This window comes from Hetaerina americana, unplaced genomic scaffold (genome assembly GCF_022747635.1).
Source record: "Hetaerina americana unplaced genomic scaffold, ioHetAmer1.1.p SCAF_7, whole genome shotgun sequence".
In the NCBI taxonomy this organism is placed as follows: Eukaryota; Metazoa; Arthropoda; class Insecta; order Odonata; family Calopterygidae; genus Hetaerina; species Hetaerina americana.
In genome coordinates, this window is record NW_027287316.1 from 29,592,861 (window position 1) to 29,620,085 (window position 27,225).

Sequence of the window (27,225 nt, forward strand, 5' to 3'; positions counted from 1 at the left end):
AGACATGAAGTTTTAGCAAGTTCGTTTAAACCACCGGTTTTGTCTCTGTTTGATTCCTTTACGGCTCGATCGCAAACTTGTATACGAAAAAACGATATAACTTGTTCATTGTAGTTAACGCCCTAGTGGCGAAGTTAAAGACAATCAATCATTGTGCGCCAATCCAAAATGTAACAGACACCTCTTAAAAGGGAAAGGAACTAGCGAGCGAAAGAGGAAGGGAAAGATTAAGAATCAAACATCTACGACGTAGTGGTGCGATTTCTCAGTTCCGCGGTTATTAAAATAGTAAAAGCTTCCAAAAGACTGGCTGCCTTTTACGAATTTTGTCCGCCATCTGGTCTTAATAGCGTGAATGGGAGCTTCATGCACCAAAACCATACCATTGTTTGTCAGACACAGGAATGGATATTATGTATAAGAAGGTAGAGTGAAGGAGACAATAAAGAGAGGTCAACTATGTTATTATGCATTAACTATGTCCTTCTGAATGGAGTTTTCTGGAACAGATTTATATTTGGTGCCCTTTAATTACTTAACATTAACATTTGATTAATACGTTGTGTTAATAGTGACAATATTCGATTTTAGACTTCTGGCACAAGGTTTGCAGTTGCATTGCACTAACTATAATTGTATCCTGAAATTGCATTGAACCTTGCTCCTATAACAAAGTTTATCATTAGAGCTTATGCATTTGTACATTAATTATTATCAGCATTCTTGTTTATTTCAGCTTGAAGAGGGCAGCGAGCCAGAGTCCAAAGCCCATATATGTTTGTACCACCTGTGAGTTTACGGGGTTTTCTAAGTATTAAAATAATATTATGTTCCCTTCGGACCACGAGGTCGTGCACTTACTTTTCCTTCCGCCTGTGGTCTTCATGCAGTAGGTGTTTGAAAACGTCGTTTGTTGCAAAGGCAATACCCGAGAAAGAGACGACTTAGCCAATTGTAATGTAGAGATTTGGCCAATGTTTACATTCGCCATCCTCTAACGCCCTAAATGATATATCCTAACATGCTCTTCCTGTTCATAGGAAATCCTCTTTTCTATATGTATCTATTTTCGCTTTTATGTATTACTTTGACTGAAATTGGCCAATTGAAGTATATAAGAACTAATTCATACGCCACAATTTCATCTCTCCTTTCTAACTGAGTATATCTCAAAGTTAACCCTGTTTCTTGGATTATTCATGCATTGTTCTTGAGTAAACGACTACGATATTTCTAAGTATTGTTATAATACTATTTATCCTTCGGACAACGAGGTCGGGGACTTACTCTGTCTTCGACCGCCGGTCTACTTTCAGTAGGTGTTTGCATTCGGGAATACGTTAGCGGTCTAAGTAAGATAAATATGTGATAAGAGAAATATTAAGCAAATATATATTTACCAATAATTAATATGAAACAAATATCTGATTTTGAAATTTCATTCCGGCATAAAAGTCTTTTATGCCGGTATGAAATTTCCCTGCGTAGAGGCCCCTGAATCCATCCTCTCTATTTGTTCCTCGAATGGCCTGTTTTAAGGAAAAATGAAATTAAATAAAACCAATAAAACAAAAAGATATAGGTGACGATTTTAATTGAACTACATACTACCACATTATTAATTACGTTTTTGAAGTCCACAATTACCAAATACATTAATTTCACAAATGGTGTTTATACCCTAAATACATAATGCCTAATACTCTGTTATTCCAATGTGATGGAGTAACTTGAAAATGAAATTCTTTTGGAACAATTTCTGGTTACCTGAGAGAGACTTCCGTGAATTTTATGACTAAAGACTACAATCGTAGTCCTGGCCACATCCAGCGGATAAGTGGCCGTGTGGGCAAGTGTACCTTCCATGGCGTCCGCCAGAAAACTCCTGGCTGGGACACTAATTGAGGTAATTCATCCGGTCAGAAGATTCCTTTTCCAATATTTGTGACTATGTGAGTTATCCCATAATCTACGGATATAAACGCTATATCATTGACTTTATATTTTGACGAAATTGGATAATCTTGTAGATTGAATTAAATTAATTAGTAGATTGGGTTAAATTGAATTGAATTGAATTAGTAGATTGGGTTAAATCTTTACTTCCACGAGTCGTGACGCGAAAGTAAAGACGTGCATTTAAATCAGAGAAGAAACATATTGCCTTCGTTTGTTTTATATGGATTTCAAAAGAAACGGCAGGTTATTCGATAGGCATGTTATATATTGTTACCAGCACTTTCAAACATTGTCATTTCGAAATGTACCGCTTATTTAATTTCTGGATTGACACACGCTGAAAAGTTCGGTTTCCATTCTTTACATACCTAGTCGTGAACTGGGACTCTTACAAAAATTTGATCTCATTTATTTCTTCGAAATTTTCACCTCTACGACTATTTCCTTCGCTATAATACCATTGACTGTTTCCTTCTGCCCTATATCCGTGCCTTCAAGTCCAATTAAAATAAGTTCTTCCTGTATGCACCTAAAGAAAAAGTTAGAAAAAAACTGCTTTCAATATCAAAGTCACTACCAACTTTTTTTTCTTATCCAATGCTACAATTTTGGAGTGGAAAAATTATGTCTCCGTTAACAGTTACTGTCGCGGCATCTCCCGCAGTTGCTTGGAATTTCTGATTCAACTTATTAAACTCCCCGTTTTGATGTGCCCCTTTGTAATTCTTAATTCTCTAAAAATGTATTACTTCCATTTTACACGACTTAATTTCTCCCCATAGTATTTGCACTGGCCCTTCAATGTGCTCAACTATGCTTTTAAACCACTCGGCTTTATCGCTGCCATAAGTTCGAATAATTTCTTTCTGAAACTTTCCCAATACATTTTTACGTGAATAGAAGAATTCTGTATCTCTTTCAGTGATGACTTGTCTGCAGATGCACCAAAATTATTGATTGCTGGTAGGGTCTGCTTGTAGCACTCCAACTAATCTTCTGCCTCTCTGCCCCTCTCCTTTCAAATTCTTATCTACGAATTGAGTTTTAGTAATATTGCCGGCCGCTTGAGACACTCCTCAAACAAGCCGTTGGCAGTGAGGATTTTTTATAACCATCACTATGTTTCTTCGTTACTGTAGAGCCAAGAAAGAAGACAGGCAACATGGAATGACTGCATTCAATCTGTAGCAAGGGGTTCGATATAAAATCTGGGAGAACTATTTTCAAAAGTTTGCAATTGAAAAATGCAATTTTATAAAGAAGCCTTTATAAAATCCCCCCCAGGTTCCATCGTTACTACAGGGCGAAGATAGGAGAAATGTAACAAGGAACTACCATGTTCAATCCATAGCCAAGTGTTCAAAATTAGATCTTGTTGAATTATTTGCAAAAGTGATAATGTGATTGCGTGATTCTCTACATAGGCCTCTTACAATTGTGATTTACTTCCTTCGTGCTTTGAGCAATCGACACGTCAGTGGTAATACTTATGTCGAGGTTCATTAGACTAATATGTAGGATACTACTTTATAAACAATAACGCCTACTTGCGAATGGTTAATAATAATAATGGTTAATGGTAATCGTCTCCCCTAGATTTTCTTTTTGACCTTTCGTGAAAATAGCACTCTTTTTTCGCCTCTACACGAATGGCTCTTTCCTCATCTGTACAGACTCGTTGAGCGCCCTAAAATCTATATCGGTCTTTGCACCTGTGGACCCGATAGTTCAGGAGATCCATTATACCCTCTTGTCCCTTCAGAGAAAGGGAAACAGGGTCTCCTTTATATGCACTCCAGGTCACGTCGGCATAAGGGGTAACGAAAAAGCTGACCAGGCAGCGAAGGATGCCCTTCGAAAACCCGAGACCGACTCCACCTTGGTTCCAATTCTGGACGTAAAGGCTGCCTTGCGGAACTCGGTTCTGCATCAGAGGAAAGAGGCTTGGCAGTCTTTGCAAAATAATAAACTAAGGGCAATAAAACTGGTCGTTTCACCATGGTCCTCTTCCATCCGGAAAACTCGGAGGGAAGAGGTCATGATTACGCGCCTGAGAATAGGGCACTCTGCCCTCACTCACTCGTACCGCTTTGCGGAGGTAAAAGAACAGCCCCACTGCAATGAGTGCCTCCAACCCCTGACAATAAAACATATCCTGACTGAATGTGGAACATACCAAAGGGCCAGAGGCATGCTTAATATAAGGGGAGACTTAAGTAATACAGGGTTCGTCTGGAAAATAAGTGTACTGACTCCTGGGCTGGGCGCGCCGCTCTGACGGGCTGCGATTGGAGGGGGGTATGTTGGCAAGCGACGCTGAAAAAGGCAGTCGGCTCTGAGCTGTGGTGTAGTGAGGAGCTCTGTTAACGCGAACCTCCACGCTCGACCCACGTCACGGAACGCGATGCCGAAGTTTTTGGAGCAGCGTTATTCCATCAAATTTGCGGTAAAGCTTGGGAAATCATCTACCGAAACTGTCGGTATGATTAACCAGGCTTACGGGGAGTCAGCCATGTCCAGAAACATGATCTTTCGGTGGCATAAGATGTTCGTGGAGGGCAGAGAAGAGGTCGACGACGAGTCTTCGAGAGGTTCCCGATGATGCCTTCGCGGGAGCGTTCCAGGAATGGGAACGCCGCTGGAACAAGTGTTTCGACTCACAAGGGTCCTATTTTGAGGAATATTAGCTTAAGATATGTAAAAGTGTAATATTTTTTTTTCCTGAGCTTAGTACACTTATTTTCCGGACGAACCCTGTATGTTAGGGGATGACTCTGGGTTTATAAATCGAGTCATGACTTTTTTAAGGGCTACTGGTTTAATGAGGCAGCTATAGTTTTGGATCTCATAATTTTTAATACTTTTGATTTTAGCAATTATTTATTTATTTATATATATTTATTCGTATTTATTTATATATTTATTCGTATTTATTTATATATTTATTCGTATTTATTTATATATTTATTCGTATTTATTTATATATTTATTCGTATTTATTTATATATTTATTCGTATTTATTTATAAATTTATTCGTATTTATTTATATATTTATTCGTATTTATTTATATATTTATTCGTATTTATTTATATATTTATTCCTAATTAAAAAGGAATTGAAGTCATGAGTAGTGCAAAATGACCTTAGCTGTCGACGCACCCTTCAAACCCTTAATACTACTACTACGAACTCCATTGGATATATGAAAAACATGGTCGTTGCACGGGACGTGGCACCAGGAGCACCCTGCTCTGCTTATTTCAAGTCGATCCTCTTGCGCTCTATTGGAACGGAACCACGAAGTATCCTTACGCCAGGCATTTACATTAGAGAAGTACTGTACGGCTACTATTGGTCATGATTACACCAAATGAAATTAACCTGATAAATTAGGTGCGGCAAGGCGTATCATTTTCATTTGGTTGTTTCTAATGTGACTCACAAAATTAAGTTTTCAAGTTTCCGATTTCTCATAACAAAGAGTAAATAACCAAAATCATTCGTGGTTAGCATTAGACAAAACATTTCCATGCACGCAATCCCGGTGGGCTCTTGATAGGGCGTCTCGCATGAGGTGTAAAGCAACAAAACCGAATGAAATGAAACGCAAGGGAACCCAAGGATGTTTTAGTTATATAAGCTAATGAAGGAATTATTGACCAAAGTGCAGTAAATGCTAAGTTTTCCCTGCATGTGGTCAGATATATGTACTCTAAAAAGATATAATTGCTTTAAAAAAGTCTATGTATAGCTTACACGCGTGAAAAAGAATCAATTTGCAAATTTGAACAAGGACAGTAATCACCAAATTACTAAAGATACATGGAATCACTTCCTTTACATTACGCGCACAGCAGTCAACAAGTTAAATCACAGGTGTTCCATAATAATAGATGGAACACATGGCCTAGGTGGTACAATGAGGATGTTAGAAATTCATTGCGTCGTCAAAGGCTATTTCCTATGAAGATGAAAAACATTAGGAATGATATTTTTAAGTACAAAACGAATGAGATTACTTATCACACCAATGTCTCACCGAACGTCTCCGCTAATTTACAAAAATGAAAAACGAAAAGTGAATTAATCGATGTTAATTTTTTATCCGCATGCTACAGTCTCCAACAAGATGAATCCAAAACAGTGAATAAATCTCACTTCAACCCCAGAGATTTCGGATCTTTTTTGTAATTTTGGAAGAATCCTCTCGCTGTGTTTCCGTCATTGCTGTTGCCAGCACCTTGCGTTGGCTTATCTACGTGTAAACCCATTTCGGTATAAAAGCGACTTTGCAACAGCTTTTTCCGTTATTGGTAACGTTGATAAACCTTCGCATTACTTTTTAGCACCGCCAATTGCTTAATATCCAACAGGTATGTTATGTGATTGCAGCATTCAAGTATCTAATCCAGGGATGCAGCGAAGACATGCCATACTTCAAAGAATCAACAGTGAATACTTAATTGCGGCAACATTCAATGTCGTTGAATTCGCGCGATGCGGCACCGCACAAGTGACAATTTTGTGTCGACTCGGTTCCAGTAATAATATTGGTCACCCTACCGTCTATCACAGCAAGTGAAAAATCGTATGTCATTTGTGCGGTATGAGAGCCACTGTTGATTGCATACCTGGTCAGTTGCTCAATTTGTTCCTGCATCCTCTGTCAGATCCTCCTCTTTCGTTTCTTGCCTGAAAGCAATACGGACGAGACGACAAAACCTCGGCGATGATGGCGTCGCATTTGACCATACTATGGTCCCATCCGCTACGTACAGTCGAAGAGGCACGAGAGCGGTCAGGAAGATGCTGGAGTCATCGAAGGGTCTATTTTCCTCGGATTCGAAAGTCATTTTATAATTAGAATGAACTGAACTTCCGTCAAATCCCCATTTGTAGTAGAGAGTCAAAGTTTACAACTGAGCAGCACTAAGGCTCTCGAGCACCTCAGATTGATGCTCAAGAATGCGCTCAGTCGTAAGGTTCAAGAGTGATTGCAAATTGACGGTAGCCACGTGACCACACATTTCTATACCCGTTAGATAACATACTTTTTTATACTCCAGTACTTTGTTGGATGTAGAATATGTTTGGACCCTGTTGTTGACAAAAATATTGCGCAGGTACTTGTATTTTTTGCGCGTCAACCCCATATCCAACACCTGAACCAAAGCGCTTTCGACGGTAAAGTTTGGCATAGCATTCGTTGCAGTCAGAGCAGCGCGGAACTTGGAGGAAATGCTTTATTTAGGGATTATTTCTAAAAAAACAATCAAAATTTTACCTAAATAAAAAATTAAATGTGCCTTTTAAAGCGCTCGAAATTTAACACGAAGTATATTGGGCGAAAAGGACGAACATTTAAAGAAAGTATAAAAGAACACCCAAAAAGTGTGAGTTTGTATCCCTCCCACTCCCCACTCCTAGACCCACCACTCTTCCAAGTCAACGATTGACATCGAAAGATGTAATTCTCTTTTCCTACCAGCTACATTTTAAACTTTTTACCCCTCGGAACGGAAAATACTTCGCTTCCACAAAGTGACGCCTCAAACCATTCTATTTTTACCCCTCCACCCTCCCTCTCGGACCAACCCCCCTCCCTCACCTGATGATGACGTTCAACGTCGAAACCTTGGGTCGTATTTGTAAGTAAAGTGTGAGGAATTACAAATTCAATAATTTCATTTCGTTTCAAGATATTTCCCACTCAATAATCCTGTCAAAATATATAATAAACATATTGTTAATTATATTAGGTTCTGGAAAAAACAATAGATGTGGTGAAAAGTATTAGTGAAAGTATTGAAATAGATGTTTGAGCTAATTTCGAATAAAGCGCAGTCTACGAATTTTCATCAGTGAAATACAAAAATATACGATATTCACTGAATTATTCTCGGCAAATAAATATTGCACATATTAATCATTGAATTTTCGAATATAAAAAATAGCAAAATTGGTGAAATGTATTGTCAAATTTATTAGATTAGATGATTAAACGTTTTTGCGCATAAAATACAATCGATGAATTTCATGTATAGGTTTAACGTTAAAATATAGTCTCTACTCAATAATTCTGATAAAATATGCCATAAACATATTATTTATTGTATCAGTCAATACAAAAACCGTACATCTCACTCTATAGTCCTAGAATACATACATAATGCACATATTGATTACCGAACCACGTTGCACGCTGCTTCTGTCTCTCTCGCACATTCAACACTTCCCATTCTATGCAATAAAATAATTTGTTCCGACGCTGTTTTTAATATTTATGCTTAATATGTTATTTTTACTTTATCAATTTTATTTTATCAAATAAGTATTAATAACAAATTATGTATAGGTTTAAGCATTAATTTTTAAATATAATTATGGTTTTCAGTCGATTTTTTCGCAGCGCATACCATGAATCGGCCAGTTTTTCATCAAGAATTAATAGGTTCAGCTAGGGACGTAAATCTTGCACCATTTTAAAGCTAATAAAATACATTAAAAGCTTCAATAATTTTTTTGTCCCAGGAAAATTATACGACCATAAATTTTTATTATTGAAGCATATATTTTTTGAATTTATAGTTTAAATTTGTAAAATTCTTAACTCCAATTATTGGAGTGGCTAAAAAATTTACGGATTATATATATATATATATATATATATATATATATATATATATATATATATATATATATATATATATATGTAAGTTACCTGCGCAGCGTTCGCTTTGACAGTGCCGCAGAGGAGCAGGTGCGCACCTGTTGACCTATGCCTGGCGCTTTCAGGCTCTTAGAGGCACTATCTTGTCGCCCGAACATTCAAAATTCCCAAACGAGAAACTTTTTTTTACCTGGTTGGTCTGCTTTCCTGGGGTTTCAAACCACTGTGCGTCGGGTGGCCACTTCTGTCATCATCATGGGCATTTATGTTCATTCTTAAACGAACGGCAACACTGACGCACAACTCTGTCCCTCATCACATTTGGTCCGTACATAGCGCGAATTTAACCGAGGAATTTCATCAGCTCTGAAGTTTATTATCAGCAAAAACCTTACCAAGGAACGATCGTCACGAATGGGGGAATTTCAGTAGTGTTTTTGACTCGCTGTTGTAAACAAACGACAAGCTGCGCGAACGTCCAACTACTGCAACTCGAGGTGTACCGACCTACTGTGTGCGTCAATACATCGACCATTTGGCTCCCTCTACTAATTTTTACGCAAAACGAATACGGAGGTTACTTTCTGGATATGCTTCGTACATTTATGGTTCCCATTTTGATCGTGAGATACGGGTCCACGGGGACGACACCATTCGCGAAACAATTTGTCACTCACTAGCCCTCTTTCGTAAATTCTCTTTACCACGTGTTATTGCGTGGTAAGGAGTCGAATTTTCTTACGTGGGAGACGTTAGCGTGCCCCTCACGCGGATAATTTCGGGGCGTAATTCTGAAGCAGTGAGAGTCTTTATATTATGGGGAGATTGCGTAACGGGAGGTCAAGTGGTCGGATTATCTTTTGGACCGCAATGGCAGTGGTCGACTCCAACCACTCGGCCTCCTAAGCCGCGCCGCCGTCAACACTCGCTCGGCAACGTCCAGTGCAGACGGACGGTCGACTGAGATGACGGTCTCCCTTTGGTCTCGATTCCTCCTCCCGGTGTCCCTCCTATGCCTGTGCCTCTCTCTGGAAATTCTTACCCCAACCAGCGCCAAGGACGAGGGAATACAAGGTAGGCACTAAATAACTTCTAATAATAGATATGCGAAAACACGGAGGTTTTGGGGAGCTGCAGAAAACGATGTTTGGAGTCTGGAAGCATTAAGCAAATGTTTGAATTCCTTATTCTGAATATCTTGAATATTTTCAATGACTTTCCGTATTTAGTTGACATTGGTCTCAATGAATATTTATAAACTTTGAAGATTTGAATCTTCAATCGCTACACTCCGCGGAAACCCTCACAGCGAAATCAATAAACTTTGTCCTTATGGCAGGGAACTTAAACTTATTTTGGGAATTACACAATTATCATGCTAACATGCCCCTCTATATACATTCATTGTGACACACACAGTTTATAGACCAACAAATATTGAGTGAGATTTTTATTGATACACATATTTCAATCAGCCCTCCGATCCTCCTCCTTCATTAGTGCATAAGATTTAAACTTGCTAGAAACGAACGTCCATCCTCAGTCTTTATCATAGACGAGAGCTCGCATCAGTGTAATTATTTCTTCGTCACCAAATAGTGTAATTATTTCTTCGTCATGGTAATATGGCTTCTTTGAGTTATGATTTAGCAGCTTCTAAGATAACAGAATGGAATTTAATGGCTTCAGAGTTTAAGATATACCCTATGCAAGCTATGAAATGAAGAGATGAATTTTCAAATTTGACAATATAAGGCTGTAATCATTTCAGGTGATGACGGAGTTCGTGTTGTCGGCAGTTCTCTTACTGAACCTTACAAGAAACCATCTTTTTACGAAGGTAAGTAAACGAAAGCCATAAATGCTTAATTAACATTTCAAGTACATTTTAAGGGTTCAAACCGAAACAAGATCCTACGTTAGTTCATTTATTCTTTCTTATTAACTGAAACTTTATGAATATATCTTTACCATTATTTTTAATTAAATATTTTAATTTTCTCAATTTTTGATATTCATCGAATTAAACGGATATATTTGTCTTAAGACTGTGTAATACACAGGAGAATTCCAAGTTTCAAAATTATATTTAAAAGAAGGCATTAATTTTCCAATCTAAAATGTATGAACGTACGAATATGCATTAATACGAGGAATATTGGAGATAATTGTTCCTGATTCTCGAAGAAAAAATCCATTTAGAAATAACTGCTAACACGATTTATTCTTATCTCTTTCGAATAAAATTCTGAACCAATAATCAAAACTCAATTCAGTCAATACTCTTGAAATAGACTTGATCTCGTTGATCATTTGGTTCTCCTTTCAGTGATAAGATCACACTCGTATAGCTGTTGGTTGCTATACATCATTAAAAAGTAATAAAAATCAATTATTGAATGCAACTCACATTATGTCAGATAATTTTACTCTCAGAGTCCTGTAGGGTTAGTTACGGGCGTTTTTATAGTATTTATTTTAAATGCCGATAGCGTCATGAAAATTTTCCACAAAAGCTTAAGGAGGGGCCTGCAGCAGGGGAGATCTCCCCTCCCCTCTCCCGGATCCGCATTTGTACTGTTCACCGACCGCTATTCACAGATGATCGCAGATTCTCCACGATCATCTCGAGGGACGCGTGGTACGGGAAGAACATCAAACAGTACACGATCCAGCCGGCGCACTACATAGTGGTGTGGGATGGTGGGAAGCGGTGCGAGACCCATGAGGAGTGCCTCGTCTCCCTATCGGCAGAAATGCGCAAGACGGATGACCCCGAGTGCCGGGTCGAGGACAATTTTTACATCGGGGGCAACGGCGAAGTGTACCAAGGCCGGGGGTGGATCTCCGCCCCCTTCTGGCACCTGCGCGGCATGCGACGGAGGGCCGTCACTGTGAAGTTCCTGGGGTCCCATGAGTCGGAGGATCCCGGCGAGAGGGCCCTGCGCGCCTTCTGGGTCACAGCTTTGACAGGGGTATGGGACGGGAAGCTATCGGCTGACTACCGCGTCCTCTCCATGGGCCAGGTGTACAACGACAGTTCTCTCGTGGGCGACGCCCTCGAAAGAGTTATCCGGGAGTCTAGCGCGTGAGTACACTATCTCTCCCATCCCCCCTAACCCCCGCGACCGTGTGCCCTCCTCCTAGGGCTTTGGGAAGTCTCTCGCTGATAGAAAAGTCAAATATTCCACATCGAATGGCGTAAATATGTGCCACTGATGGTCAATAAAAATGAAATTATCAATCTAAATAAAATCATTATATGAATCTTTTTGAAGATGGCTCGCGATAATAACCATTTAATCTATTTTTATCATGACGATGAAACTGTTTAATCGGATTTTTTATGATTGAAGAGTGTGTGAGTCACAAAAATATTCTTCAATGTGTAGAACTCCGCAAATCTCTCTCGGTCAGTAATTTGTTTCGGCAAACTGAACTACCCTACGCTGCTTCCGTCTTTGCTTTCTCAAAGCACTGTACTGCCTCCTTTCCACATTATGTGCTATGAAAAGAGAATGCAAGCCTCAATGTCGTAGCTTTTAATGTGTTACTTAGTTAATCTCAAAATATTCGCAGAAGTCCTTCTTGATTGCAAATGAACACCGTATCTCCGTGGGTAGAATTCGTAATGACATACCATAAGCATTGCGTTACTATTTTTTTTAATTTGGAAACATTATTATTTAGAAGGTGCGATACATTTTCGTAATTTTATCACATAAATATTGCAAATTCGATTTTTCTTATAATATCCATAGTAAGAATAAATATATTCAATATCATGAATGCTGAACCAAATAATTATTTCTTCAAGTTTTCTTAAATCATGACTTTTCTTTACTAATCCAATCTTTCCATCATATTATTAGCTGCAATTAATCGATGGAATACAAAATCCTTTCCCTTCTTGAGGTCAACAAAGAGATGTTGTCACTTAACTAGAGATTTTATGTATTTAATTTTAACTCGGATATCAGGGAGGGGAGTACTGGGAAGTTAATATCAGTGAGAACGGAAACAGATCGGTTAGGGACGTTTAAAATAAGGGTCTTTGGTGTTATTGGAAAGCTGGAAAGTACGAATATTAAGCTGGCCCCATATGTAATAGGTGTGAAAGAAATAATGCTTGCTGGGTCATATGCTTCTTTTGAGACGGATGCGATGAATATACTCAGGACACAAGGCTATCAGACAGCAGGAGTGGGCATCATACTGAAAAATGAATAGGGGAGAAAGCATGTATGATGTCAATCGAGAGGACACTGATGATCAAATTAGGACAATCTACGAATCCAGTGATAATGCAAATTTACATGTAGACGACGTTCGGCCACACAGAGTATGAAAAAGAAAACTTTTACGGAAAACAAGGTGAAGTCCTCGTCGCTGTGGGAGGAAACGAGAGCCTAATAGTAACAAACGATTGGTATGCAGTGGTCCGAGAAAGCAAAAGTTAAAAGATACTTAGGGCAGTTCAGATTGACGGAACAAAATGCCAAAAGAAAGAGGATAATATAGTTCAAAAACTTGAATGATATATTTGTGACACACACACACTTTGAAAAAAATTGACGCAGCAGATTTTCATGGAAGATGTCTTTGAACAGAGCTAGATACACATCGGCTATCGCATGGCGATACAGAGGCGCAGCAATCACATAGCACAGTACAAAATCTACTTCGATGAGGATGTAAACAGTGATATTGACCAATATCTTAGGACTAACATACAGCAACACAATACATTACTTGTCTATTTAATTAATACTTTATATAACACAGCATATACAACATACATACTTACAATGCATACAAATACTATACATAAAGACAGAAATACATGCAAACAGTTCTTGTAAAACGATATTCCTGGTTATATTTACAAGTACAAACGGCAAAACACAGTATGGTGCGCCTGTGAAAGTAAAGCGAAGGATTTCTAAGTCTGCTTACAGTTGTTTTTCACTGGTTGGTTTACTGGGAAATGGTGATGTATGAATTGAATGATGGGAGAGTTGGTACATTAGTTATGACGGATGTTAGCTCATTCCAATGACGACATTCCGTGGCTGCAAAAGACTGGTTGTATGTAGTTCTGTGATGAGGGATAACGAGTTCATGATTAATCTCTGGCATTTAGTCCATGTATTCTAACAAAGCTATTGAAGTCAATGGTAAAATATTGAGGGTTTTAAAAATTTAGTAGTTGGTAGAGTAAGGACAGCATGCGGAGATTCCAGCGAGAATCCAGAAATAGCCAGTTAAGTTTGTTAAAATATTCTGTAATGTGATCTGTAATTTTCAAATTGTAAATGAAGCGTACTATTGAGTTGAATATGCCTTCTGTAGTTTTACCGACAGCTCGTTTGAATGTTCTTGAAACGCTATGTCAGCAATATCAAAGTGAGGAATAATGAAAGAGGAAACTATCTGCTATTTTAATGTGATGGGCATAACATACTGATATTTCCTAAGGGAGTGGAGAGATTGATTGGCATTTCTGCACCTTTCAAAACTTTTGAAGATCATGAGAAATTTCCATTGATAAGGAGGCCTAGATTTGTAACCACATTCTAAAATGGCATGTGTGCCTTGAAGAAACATGCGTCCTTTAAAAAATGGCAAAGATAACTAGAGAATTGATCCAAATCCGTGTTTTTATTAAAAACTATCAAAATTTGAATATTTTTCATGCAATGACCATAGGTGTAGTTCGTATTCTTCGATGGATTCACTTAATTTCTTGGGTTTATACTTTCAACTAAAAGGGACCTAAAATTCGAATTTGTTAAATACATAAAAATTAAACACACAAAACATCCATTTTTTGAAAATATTGTCAACATAAACCCTCTAGTGATAAGTTTTTCCTAGGTAACAATAATATGAAACAAAAGTGAATATTCACACAAAAAATTAAGAAAACCATAACAAATTAATTAAGGTGGAGAGCAACAACCAGCGCCTGCGTCGTGTTCCAAAAACATGGCACTCTCATCCACATAGGAAGAATTTGATCATAGAATAAAAACTCAATTCTGAAATAAAACTACATTATAATAATTTTAAAGGGTCTATCAGAAAATATATTCTATATTGAATTATAAGAGTATAGAGCGACCTTGAATCACAAGTAAATATAATTGTGTTGGTAAGAGGACAAAATTTCCACTACATGGATCTTTTGGCCGATTAACTGATAACATGGTAGATATAAAAATACTCATAACATGGCAAAAGAGAAATTTTCAAGTTTTAATCTGTTATTTTTTTATTTCTTCACAGTGGAGTCAAGGAAGTCAGTATGATGGAAACTTGGGAAATGACTCCGGACAAAGGTCTGCCTCTGATTGCACGAGAGGAGTGGGGATCGAAGAAACCAACAAAACCGCTGCCACAAATTGAATACAAAGCCACACACATAATCATTTACGAAGGCGGAGAGCGATGCTTCACCCCGGAAGACTGCGAGTCTCACGTCAGGGCAGAACAAGAACAACAGCTACCAATCTACGGGGATGTCATCGACAACTTCTACATTGGGGATGACGGCTACGTGTACGAGGGAAGAGGGTTCCATACAAAGCCACTCTGGGACATCGACATAAAAAACGAGCATAGCAACTTCTTTAAGCCAGAATCGGCGACGGTAAAGTTCTTCGGAAACTTCCAGTACGATCACCCATCTGAGAAGGCTATCGGTGCTTTTAAACTATTAGCAAATAGTGGCTTCTGGATTTACGACGATTACAAACTATATTCCTTGCGCGATATATACAACAATAGCCGATTCCTCGGGGACGAGTTTTACCAAATTGCAAGGAAATGGAGTGCATGGGCATCCGAGCTGGATGATCGCTACACGGGAGAATCGGCAAAAGCGGATGATTTTAGCGGATTGGTCAAACGAAGCGACTGGGAAGCCAACGATCCCACGAAAGAATTCACAAGAATGAATCATCCCGTTCATTACGTCATCATCCATGAACATTCCGAAAACGGTAATTGCTTCAATTCGAAGGAATGTGCATCCCTTATGAAAAAATACAGGAGAACGACCGGGAGGGATACGGTGACCTCAGAGATAACTTCTACGTGTCGGAGAGTGGTAAGGTATACGAAGGTAGAGGGTGGAATAAGGAGCCGCACCTCAAAACAGGGCATTTCAATAAATCCTTGATCACGATTAACTTTCTCGGAAATCACCAAGAGCGTGGGGCATGGATAGCGGCACTAGCCGCTTTCGATTATTTGATCAAGATCGGAGTGAAACTAGGCAAGATAGCACCAAACTATCAGTTCTACTCCTCCCGTAACGTATATGATGCCAAAGATATGTTGGGAGATGGCTTGAACGATTACTTTGTAAACACAAAACAATGGTCGAAAAATTTGGACGCACTAACGGAAAATGAACGATGGGACTCTGAAGTGCTTCCGATAGTGCGCCAAAGAGAATGGACGGGAGTATCATCTGCTAATGCAACCCATCATCCATATACGGAGCCCGTACATTACGTAGTCATCGGCAGCACTGGAGATCGCTGTTTCACCCACGAGGAATGCCGTGAAATCATGAAAGAGGGACAGACAAGGAACCTAACCAATGCGAGAGGATTTTTAGACAACTTCTACATCGGCGACGACGGACTGGCTTACGAGGGTAGAGGCTGGAATTTCGCACCTGCCACTTATGTCGATGGATTCAAGTCCCAGTTCTACTATGTTACTTTCTTCAGGAAATACGGAGAGGCGGCTCCTCCATCTACACTCTCGATCTCCGCATTCAACCGTTTGACGGAGAACGGAGTGAGGACTCAGAAGCTCTCTCCCGACTTCAAAATCATCTCCACCCACCAGATATTTGAAAGCGACACCGCGCCCGGGGACATCTTGTACAAAACCATTAAGACCTGGGATCGTTGGACTTCAGAATTCATTGCGATGCCTGACGACATGCCGTCAGGTCATGATGTATTCGTTAGCCGGGCAGAGTGGCATGCGGAGATGCCCGCCCGCCAAATCCCAATCGACGGGCATCCCCTGGGCTACGTAATAGTCCACAATGTTGGAGGCCAATGTAGAAACCTATCCACTTGCACATTGAGTGTGCAGACGATCCGTAAAAACACACCGGCTAAGTATTGGGATGTGCCTGATAATTTCTACGTTGGAGACGATGGCCACATTTACGAGGGAAGAGGTTGGGATCATATATCCTTGTGGGGCGCCAAGGGGATACAGAATAATTTTATCTCAGTTGGATTCCTCGGGTCTTTCGTCAGCGATCCTCCTTCCCAGAAGGCCTTGCTTGCATTTCACACTCTCCTACAGACCGGAATCGTAATGGGAAAACTAAGCCCTGGTCCCAAGGTGATCTCTTTGGGGGAAATATTGAAGGAAAAAATTGTGGTGTCTGAGAAGCTTGTCGGCGAGCTTCAGGCTACCGAGTATTGGTCGGACACCTTCGATTTGAAATACGACATTGCGCAACTACAATCACTTTACAGCCCATTTATATTGTTAATTGAATGGAATCTTTCCAACCTACCAATTAGGATGGTTTGGAATTTAATGCCTCCGCTAAAATATATTGCAATTTGTAACGGTGGCGCTCCCTGTAACACTTCTGAATCGTGTGCTAAGCGTATCTTGAAAGAACACAAGGACCGGTATGAAAACGAGAACGGCGTCAGGGAAAACTTCTACGTTGGGGATGATGGAAATGTGTATGAAGGCACGGGTTGGAATTGGGATATGAATTGGAATTTTGATGGTTGGCTACAGGCTGTCTCCGTCCAGTTTTTCGGCGACTACGAAAATGATTTGCCGTCTGCAAAAGCAATTGAAGCATTCAATAAAGTAATCATTAGGGACGGAATAGAGGCTGGAAAATTATCTTCTGATTATAAAATCATCCCCATTCCAGCAAACGTTGGAATATCTATCGGTAAGAAACTTAGGGAAGAGATTATGACCTGGGAGAATGCCATAGAACATATTGTGTAAATGTATTTGCGGAAAATATTATTTCTCGTGTTTTTTTTTAATATTTGAAATTTCTATCCTGGAAATTAGCAACCGTCGATCACTCTCTCTCTCTCGGACTCTCATTTTATTCATTGAATTACCGAACATTACGAGTGAAAAAGTGTGAATTAGCCAACTGCTTTAAACTACTAAGTAAATGTGTAAATGGTGAAAAGTTTTAAATTTTCCGTACAACATGTTTTTTCAATAAATATTTAATTTATTACTGTATTGGTCATTCTTACTTTGATGTCCTGATTTGGCAATAGCTTTTATCTAGAAGAACTGTGTGGCTCACCTCGTCAACGCATGGCAATCAATAAAGGGGTCATAGAGATATCAAGGTTACGTCATAAAACGAGGCCGGAAAAAGGGAAGGTCAAATATCATTTTTGGTATTGAATTTTATTCTCCGATCATTATTACGAATTATCAATACATTTGGTTTGTTTGGGGCAGCTTCCCGTCGAACATGCAGCGAACTAATTTGTTCCCTTATAAACTCTCAATATCCCCATATCTCCTTGTACTGACGCTGTTCATTACCCGCCTATCGCAGTTCAATCCAGACATACCTTCTTAGTTCTTCCCTTCATATTTCTTTCAAATGTGACCTTCAGAAACTATCATTCCTCAGGATATCCCCAAACAGTTTCCCTCTTCTTCTTTTTAGTGCCCTTCGTAGACTCCTTTCTCTTGTCTGTTTTTGACCTTTAAAATTATACCACTGCGATATATATGGTTTTAGCTGCTAACGGCATCATAATGATCCACTAATTGCACTGTAAGAAGTACGTCACTCTGATTCCATCACTTTTTAGGGGTTTATTTAAATTCATTAAAGATAAAGAGAAAATTAGTGGGTTGTTTCTCCACGGGAGTGGTTTTCCCTAGCATTCCACATTGCAGTCCTGCAATATACGACATGATGGGGGGTAGAGATGGTGCGGTGGCTAACATACTGACTTCCCACCCAGAGGGCCCGGGTTCAAATCCCGGCGGTGTTGAATATTTTTCAGAGGTATCTCGATCCCTACTTGAGGTGCTTTGTGGAGGGCACTTTGAGTGAGTACGCCGGCCGTCGGATGGGACATTAAGCTGTGGACCCCTTGGTGCCTTTCGTAAAGAGTAGGCCAATGCCGACGCCGGGTTTCCCTCCACCCTTCATCCTTTCCTGTCCATCCCCTTTGTCGTAAATGTCCTCAACTGTCTCTCGCCTCCCCTAAATACTACTACTACGACATGATGGCTGCTCCATTTCTTCTGATAATCGGCAACCTAAGTAAATTACAAATTATTTTCCTGCAAAATTAAATATAGCTACGTACCCAGGCTTTTATTTGAAAAAATAAACTTGAGATAATTCCTGAAGTAAAAATACCAATGTATCTTTCCACTAAATTTTTATTCGTTACAAATAAGCTCGACACATCGGCGTCATCCTCAGGTACAGAGTTAACCGACATACATGTCTGTTATATAGTATATGTGTATCTTTGAAAAACAATGTCATTTTGGACATTAATTGGTAATTGTTTTATATCAAGGTTATTGAAATAATTGCTTACTGAAAAGGGTTCGCCGTATGCATGGGGAGTTTTTCTTAGCATTATCTTAGTTTTTCATGTCATACAGGAGATGGGACAATTCAGTACGATCTTGGTTGCTTGGTTGCTATAACGAAGGAGCGAATTTCGGGTCACATTTTTAAGCCAAAATTTTTTTAGGCATCAATCACAGGTCGATCAACTTCGAAGACTCTGAATGCTCCAATCTGCATTTTTGAGGATTTCAGTCACAAATGACAGTTTCTTACTCAATTAATTTTTTTAAAATTAAAATCATTAATTTATCAAAGAAATATCAAAAATCATTTTTTATCGAAGATCTTAAAAAAACATTTCAAGCATCCGCCAATGCTTCAAATACCCACAATTTGAACCATTTGAAGAATATTAAAAAAAAGAAGCTTCGAAAATTCCACGTTTATATATCCTCATGATGACAGAAATGTTTATGTCACTCAAAGAGGTTAAACGATAATCCATTGGATCACAAAACATCGGTAAAGGCATCACTTCCATCACTGTCTCCATAAGTGATATCTCTGCATCATATGCTGTTTACTCATCACTGGAAATTGAAACCAACATTCCTCAGGATTACATTAGTGTAAAAACGTTTCACTTTTCACGCTTTACAAAATGCTCTTGAAAATTTTTTCTCGTCAGTTAATTTCCCCGGTGTGCGTAATGTTATCAAATTTCCATTTCCGTCATGGCTGCAATCCATCCTGCGTCATTTAAAGCGTGCTTGGGATACTTAATACAGGTCAAAAATATGCAATTTGCGAATAGATAGGTCATTATGCATCTAAAAAATTAATACGCTCATCTATGGGCCACGCAGTTTTCCGGACGTGACGAACCTATTAATAATACACATTCAAATGTAATTCCATGCTCAAAAAATATGATGGGGTATCTTGTGATGACGTGTACAAAATTTAAGAAACTCGTACGCCATGCTTAGGCTAGACACAGCTTCATGGAATTTTCCGAGACACACAGCGTCAATTGGAATGTTTGCCACAAGAATTACATTTCAATGCTTTCAGTGCTCTTTCACATCCCCCCCAATTGTAATGAAAGTAGTTCTGTCACAATGGAACGATCCTACATGATTTCAAACTACTTCGTTTTAATGTCATCCACGCATATTAATACCCATTACACCCGTCCACCTTTCCACTGCAGCCCCCTAGCTACAGTAGTGATGGCCAAACTAAAATAATTGCATTACAGTAAGGTAAAAATCAAGAATAATGCATTCGCAAATGATTGAATTACCTTCGATAGAGTATCACAGATATAAAATCTGTTTTGTGTTAACTTACTTAAAATACTCGTGAATTAATAGTTTTGCTTCAATTACTCTAATAAGTTTATAATCGTATTATTACGAGGGTAATCCCAAAATTTGAGGTATCCAATTTTTTAGAAAGTTTTTTCATCAATTGATTCGTACCTTTGATGCCAAAAAATGAAGTTCCCACTTTTTGAAAACTATTTATTTTCGATAGTTGATGCGTCACTTTACAGTTTCAACATGCTTTTATTTTTAATTACAATCGCAAAACCAGGCGATACATTTGTTAGACACTGTTGCAGTTTTTGTACATGTATGCCCACGTCATACCAGCTCACCGCCGTGTTATTAATGAAGAATGTGACCTCATAGTTTACGCTATCATCCTCGTTGGTTTACGGGTGAATAAACCTAGATGGTGCACATCACACCTGAGATCAAAAAGCTAACAATGTGCAGTGAAATTTGTTTAAACTAAAATAAAAACACGAGTATAAATAATACTCGTATATTCCCCAAAATTTTCAAAGTATTATTGAATAAATATTTTATTATTTTTCGTATAATTCCCCAGCCTACAAAAATATAGTAACGGTCACGAACTATTTTCCATATTTGTTAAATGTACACTGTGATATTTTTCTCGGCGTATTAAGCAATGCCTAAGATATATTATTACGAAAAGTATTGGTAATAATTCATTTAAAAAGATGATTTTATCGCTCCCATTATCACTTGACTCGAGTTAAGCGTGAATAAATCATCTATTTAGAATTAATCATCATTAAATACACACCTATAATAACTATCGCTAGGGTTCTCACCACTCACACTCTTTCCTCACCCCTCCAATGGAGAGATCGTTTGGGCGACTGGGAATATGTTCCTCCTGAGACAATTTTCATTTGTAAAACGTCTTTTTCCCTGCTACTTAAGCACTAGGGATCATTTACGTGATCTGAAGCATCCTCATGCTAATTAGTGACATTTAATTGGGCGTTGAATTAGATCAGTAACATACAAATGACAATTACACAGATGGTCCATTTCATCGGCCAGGGATAGGCGTGAAATGAGACAAACATGCCCAGCCGGAATGTCACGTGATACTGGGAAAAACAGAGTAATTCAATATCTTCAGTAGACAGATAAAAAATAAAGAGGGTACACACAATACAAGGCCAACTTCTTCAACACGAGTATGGCTTAAATACGGGTGATCCCTGTATTTTTCCATGCTAAAGTAAGTATTTCTCACACAATCGCCAATTCTTCACTCACCGTCCTGGATGGCATTTGCTCATCAAGATTTCGATTTGAAAGGTACCGTGACCATATTTCTGCACCGTAAGAAAACACGCTCCATTCCAAAGTTTTAATGATGCATTTTTTAGCATCCTAACTGAACATCACCAACATTAACTCTCTCCTACTGAAAGCTTCTTTGCTTAACACTATTCTTTTTCAGACCGTTCTACTTCGAACATCTTGATCCAAAATATTTCCAAGATATGTAGACTGCTCCAGCCGCTCTCGTTTTTGACATTCTATTTTAAACTTTAAATGAATCTTTCTCTCTCTAAAAAGCCGCATAACCTAGGCTTTATTTACATTCATACTCATCCCATACCTTTTGAACTGACTTTCGAATGCACTGTGCAGAGTTTGCAACCACTTTTATTATTAGCCGACACGACGAAATTTATAAATATCCTTTTCATTATTTTAAATACGTTTAAATATTTTTAACACATTAACGGTCTACTATGGGTACCCTCGGCTAACCTCCATTTTGGAGAGCCGTTGCAGAGATGGATTACGTCGAGGAGGAAGCGTATCGCCTGATAGTACCGCGGAGGGCCGGTCGACCCAACAAGTTACCTAAAAACGAGCTGGATAGGAGTAGCTACCCTTCTGGGAACGTCTTGAAATACGGCTCAAAAGCCAATCGTACCAATACCTCAGAGAACGACTTAAGCAAATCTTTGCCATCTTGTTTATGAATTGTTACACAAAACTATTTTTAAATTAGATTTGTTTTTTATTTCATGTTTTTCATTTCAATATTCATGATCAAGGAGTTCCGTTGCGTTACATATTCCACTTGTTCTGAAAAACTGCTTATTAATTAATTTACTATTGCAAAAATGTGGGTTTTTGTTTTTAAAAAAACTGTGTATTTGCATTATTAATAATTGGAAATAATCAGCGATTGATGTGCGTTTGTGTGTGTATGTATACACTACTTGAATTATTGGCCAAAATATAACTTGAGTTATAAGTGTGTGGACGTCGCCACTTGGTTCAGATCAATAAAGATTAAATATATTTTTGTGACTTCCGAGAAATAAGCTGTGAATGATAAAATTCTAATTTGAGTAGGATAAAAAATATTATTTAGAATACCATACTTCCCAATCAATCAAAGCTTTTTATATGCTCTTACTATTTCGGCAGTGAGAGGCTATAAAAACATTAAGTTTTCTTCCAAGAAAAAAGACGTCATGGGTTACCGCGGCTCAAGTGTGATACGCGAATTAAAAGAAAGTCAAATGGGTGGAGTGCAGAGAACGGAAGATAAATGAAATAGATATTGTGATAAACGTGGTGGGTCCGTAAAACATTTCACGCCCGGGAAAGGAACTTTGACTAAGTATAGAAATTCAAGTAATGCATAAAAAAGCCAAAATTAAGTCCAGTGGGCTGTGGTTCTGTTTAAGTGGTATGTGGCCGCACAAATGTGCTGCTTCGAAGACTTTTGTCTGAATTTATTAATTTCGGCAATGAATATTTTTTATTCAACTAAGTCCTACTACGATTGAGACAGACATTTTATCATAACGTGGTTATCATTCTCAAAGTAGGTGGTACAGTTTATCAACCGTTATTCTTCATATAAAACGGGATATGAGTATTATCACAGGCGTGAAGATTTCTCAAAAAAAAACAAAAAATAAATCAAAATCTTGAGAGTCCTTTCTTGAAAATATGCCATAATACGCTTTGAAAATACTTCGCCCTGAATTTGTTTCACCCCACAGACTACAGACTGAAAATATTTATTCCATGTGGTCCTTCTTCCATGGTCCTACCGAAACAAACGATCCTGGAGAAGTCTATACAAAGGCCTTACAGTAAAGTGCATATTTGGACTGATTCAAATAGGGATATCCTTTTCCAGTTATGATATCATGAAGATATTTTTCGGTAGGCTAAGGTAATTTAAATGCCATTAACCTAATTTTGTATGAAAGAGTTAGTATTACACATTCAGTTCATATTATCCTAAGTAGTAAAAGACTTCTATGCCGCAGCACCAACAAATGTCGGTCACAAATCATACGAGCATCCCTCTGCTTCATCTATTTCCCCCTTGGGAAGAGTGAAGTGGAATGGCTATGTTTTATGTTAGCTATCTAGCTGCATGGTCTCCAAAGAACCAGAGCATTGCAGTCTTATCTACAGCTGATGCTGACAGAAGGAGCAGGGGTAGAACTATATTGTTAAATGGAGTAGCTGAAAAATTGAGGAAGAAAATATTTTTGTTGAAAACCGCATTGATGATATACACGAAAAGTTAAATCCATATTTCCATAATTATGAAAACAGCCAAAGAATCAGACTCATTGAAAATATACAGCATTTACTGAAGGATCTAGTGGAAAAAACAATATTTCATTTATCATTTACAAAGTGAAGAAAATATACCTGACATTGGAACTAAGGACTCAGGGAAAGATAAATCTGTCCATATTAGAAATGAATTAAAGATAATGATTGGCTGTGTATACCAATGAAATATTTTCATGTATAGTAGTATTTATCATACTAGTTGTACCTTTAGTTTTCATTATCCGTATTATCTTCCATTTTTATTGGTGAATAACAATAATAAAAACTATTTTCGGGTGTTACATGCCTGGCATTGAATCACCTCTGCCATACACCGTAGTGTTGACTTGCATGCTATCATGTAGATGTAGATGGATAGTAAGGTAAGATTTTGACTCCGTATCTCTGGTAATTAATGGCTCAACATATTCTTACATTCTGCCCTCAGACCTCTGTAAAGCCAATTTTTATATCAATCAATATTTATTTGAGACATATTATGTGTAGTTGGTAATTAGACCGAGGAGAGACTTCCTGTAATCTCAAGCGAATCTCCATCAATATGAAAGGCCGGATTCTGGCCAGAATCAGCAATATAGTATTCAGCCCTGAGGACAATGGACCAAGTGTCTGTTAAAACATCAGCAGCAATGTGGAACTTAACAAGATGGTAAATCTAAGAAGAATTCACCATTTCCTCTTATTCTCTCTCAACCGTATAAAATTACTTAGTACCAATGACTTTAAAGTGAATGGTTCCAAGTACAGCAGAGGGCTCAAATTGTTTATTTTATATTGGTCAGATGTGAATAACTTTCAAAGGATTACAGTAATAAGCACACATACAACAATAGTAGGGTCAGATGTATCTTCATCATTTATAGCAAATCTTGTGATTAATTCCCCACATTCGACAAATTTTGTTCTCTAAGCCCTCCCTCATGAATCTGAAGGTCTATGTCCCGTTACAATGGTTTGTTGGGCAAATGGATAGAACAATGACTTGGCTTTATTAATCATTCTCCTTTCTTCACACAAATTTTCCATCTTTCAAATTATTACTGACCCTTTTCTAGGTTTATAATAATAGTGTTGAGGTATACAGGGATATTCATATTTGCAGTCGATTGTAAATTTGACATTTAAGAAGATTTTACCCTTTCTTGCTATGTTTTATAGTGGAATTTATTATGAAAAATTGCAATTCTGCAATATTTTTCATTACTTCAGCCTCAAAGGATTACACGTTCATCTATGACCTTGAAGACTAACTTGAACCTAATGACTTTCCCTACTAATACTAACATTCACTGTCAAAAGTACCCGCAATATAAAAAAATGGCATCTAAATTTTGTGCGCAAAAGATGCACCTACTAAGGACTCAAGAACATGGGACTTATTTTCAATGATAAACTTTTCTGAAATCTGATATGTGTTTAGTGGCCTTTAAGAGTAAATTAAGATATTTATTATTCAAAAGAATGTTTTATGGAGTGGATGAATACCTGTCTTATTACCAATGAATGTGTATGTATTCAGCTTGAATTGTATCCTCATGTTTCTATCGCTTTACATACATATATGTATACTCTGCTTTGACCAAACCTATACAACATGGTCTGCTGGTGAATAAATGATGATATGATATAAGACTACAGGCTAAGTTATGATAAGGCTTTATTATAGATTATTTCATCAAATTAATGGAATTCTAATCATTGTATTAGCAGAGGTTAAGAGTATGACTTACATTCATTTTGCTTGGTTATGCCAGTAATTTTTCTGGTTTTCTAAGTGGTGTGGAGGTGACTTATATATCTCTAAATATGTGTGTGTATATATACATATATATATATATATATATATATATATATATATATATATATATATATATATATATATATATATATATATATATATATATATATATATATATATAAATTTGGGATTAAAGTAGAAAAATTTTACAAACTATATCATGACATAGTTATTGTTGAGAGACCATTATGCTTTACAGAAATGTCAATTTTGGTGAAAGCCCTAAAAGTTGGTGGAGTCCTCCAAGTGATGGCAGATATTTCAATAAGGTTAATTTTGCAGCATTTTCCATTTCAGCGGAAAAGTCTTGTAGTAGCTCATTCAATCTTTCCTTTAGTACATTGTATTGTTTTCTTTATCATTGAAAAAAGATACAAGCTTTATTTCTAGTCCTAACTATACTAGAGTCCATGAATCGAATTTAATTAGAATTACAACTACTATCATTTATGTACATCTAAGTAATAAAAATGGTAAGTTGATTAAGAAAAGAGTTCAACTCTCATAAAAAATAATGTGAACCTACTTGTGGCTTTACATAGCCTTTTATACCTTGGTATATGATTCACAGGAATTTTGTATGCTTCAAAAACCATTTCAACAGAATCATTTCCAGTTTTCCACCCTATTACATATGATGTCTTCTAAGGCAAGGCATGCTATATTTCCCTTGTAAAAAAATCCCTTTCATTTGAACCACAATCAAAGAAATATTGCCTTTTGTTCAACCACAAAGTTTACATACTTAATTCTCACTTTTAATTTATTAAAATAAACTATGAAGTATGTTATAACTAACTCAAATTATGTGCAAACACATGCTATAATAATTGCTTTAAATTAAAATTTTCAAAAAAATTTTAGAAGCATAATTATTTACAGCAGTAAACTGGTTCAGGATAGATTTTTAATAGAAACACAACAAACCAGTGCATTGTGCTGTGTAACAGTAGTTAATATCTTGAAACCTAAAGGATAGCCTTTAAGATTTTAGGTAGGATTTCATTACAGCTAGTTTTATTCACATTATCTTTAGTAACAGGAATTTTTTTTTGTTTTTCAGTTTTCTAGGACCTGACAATTCAATTTGTTTACTGTTCTATACATGGATCCATATGCATGCCTTGTTTGCATAAAAAATAGTTACACGAAAAGAGATTTAATTTGTTTGAAAATATATATATCTAAGGTTTTTACTAATAAATGTAAATAGACCTAGATTATTATTTACTTTTTTATTAAGCTATATTATTGAAAAATTA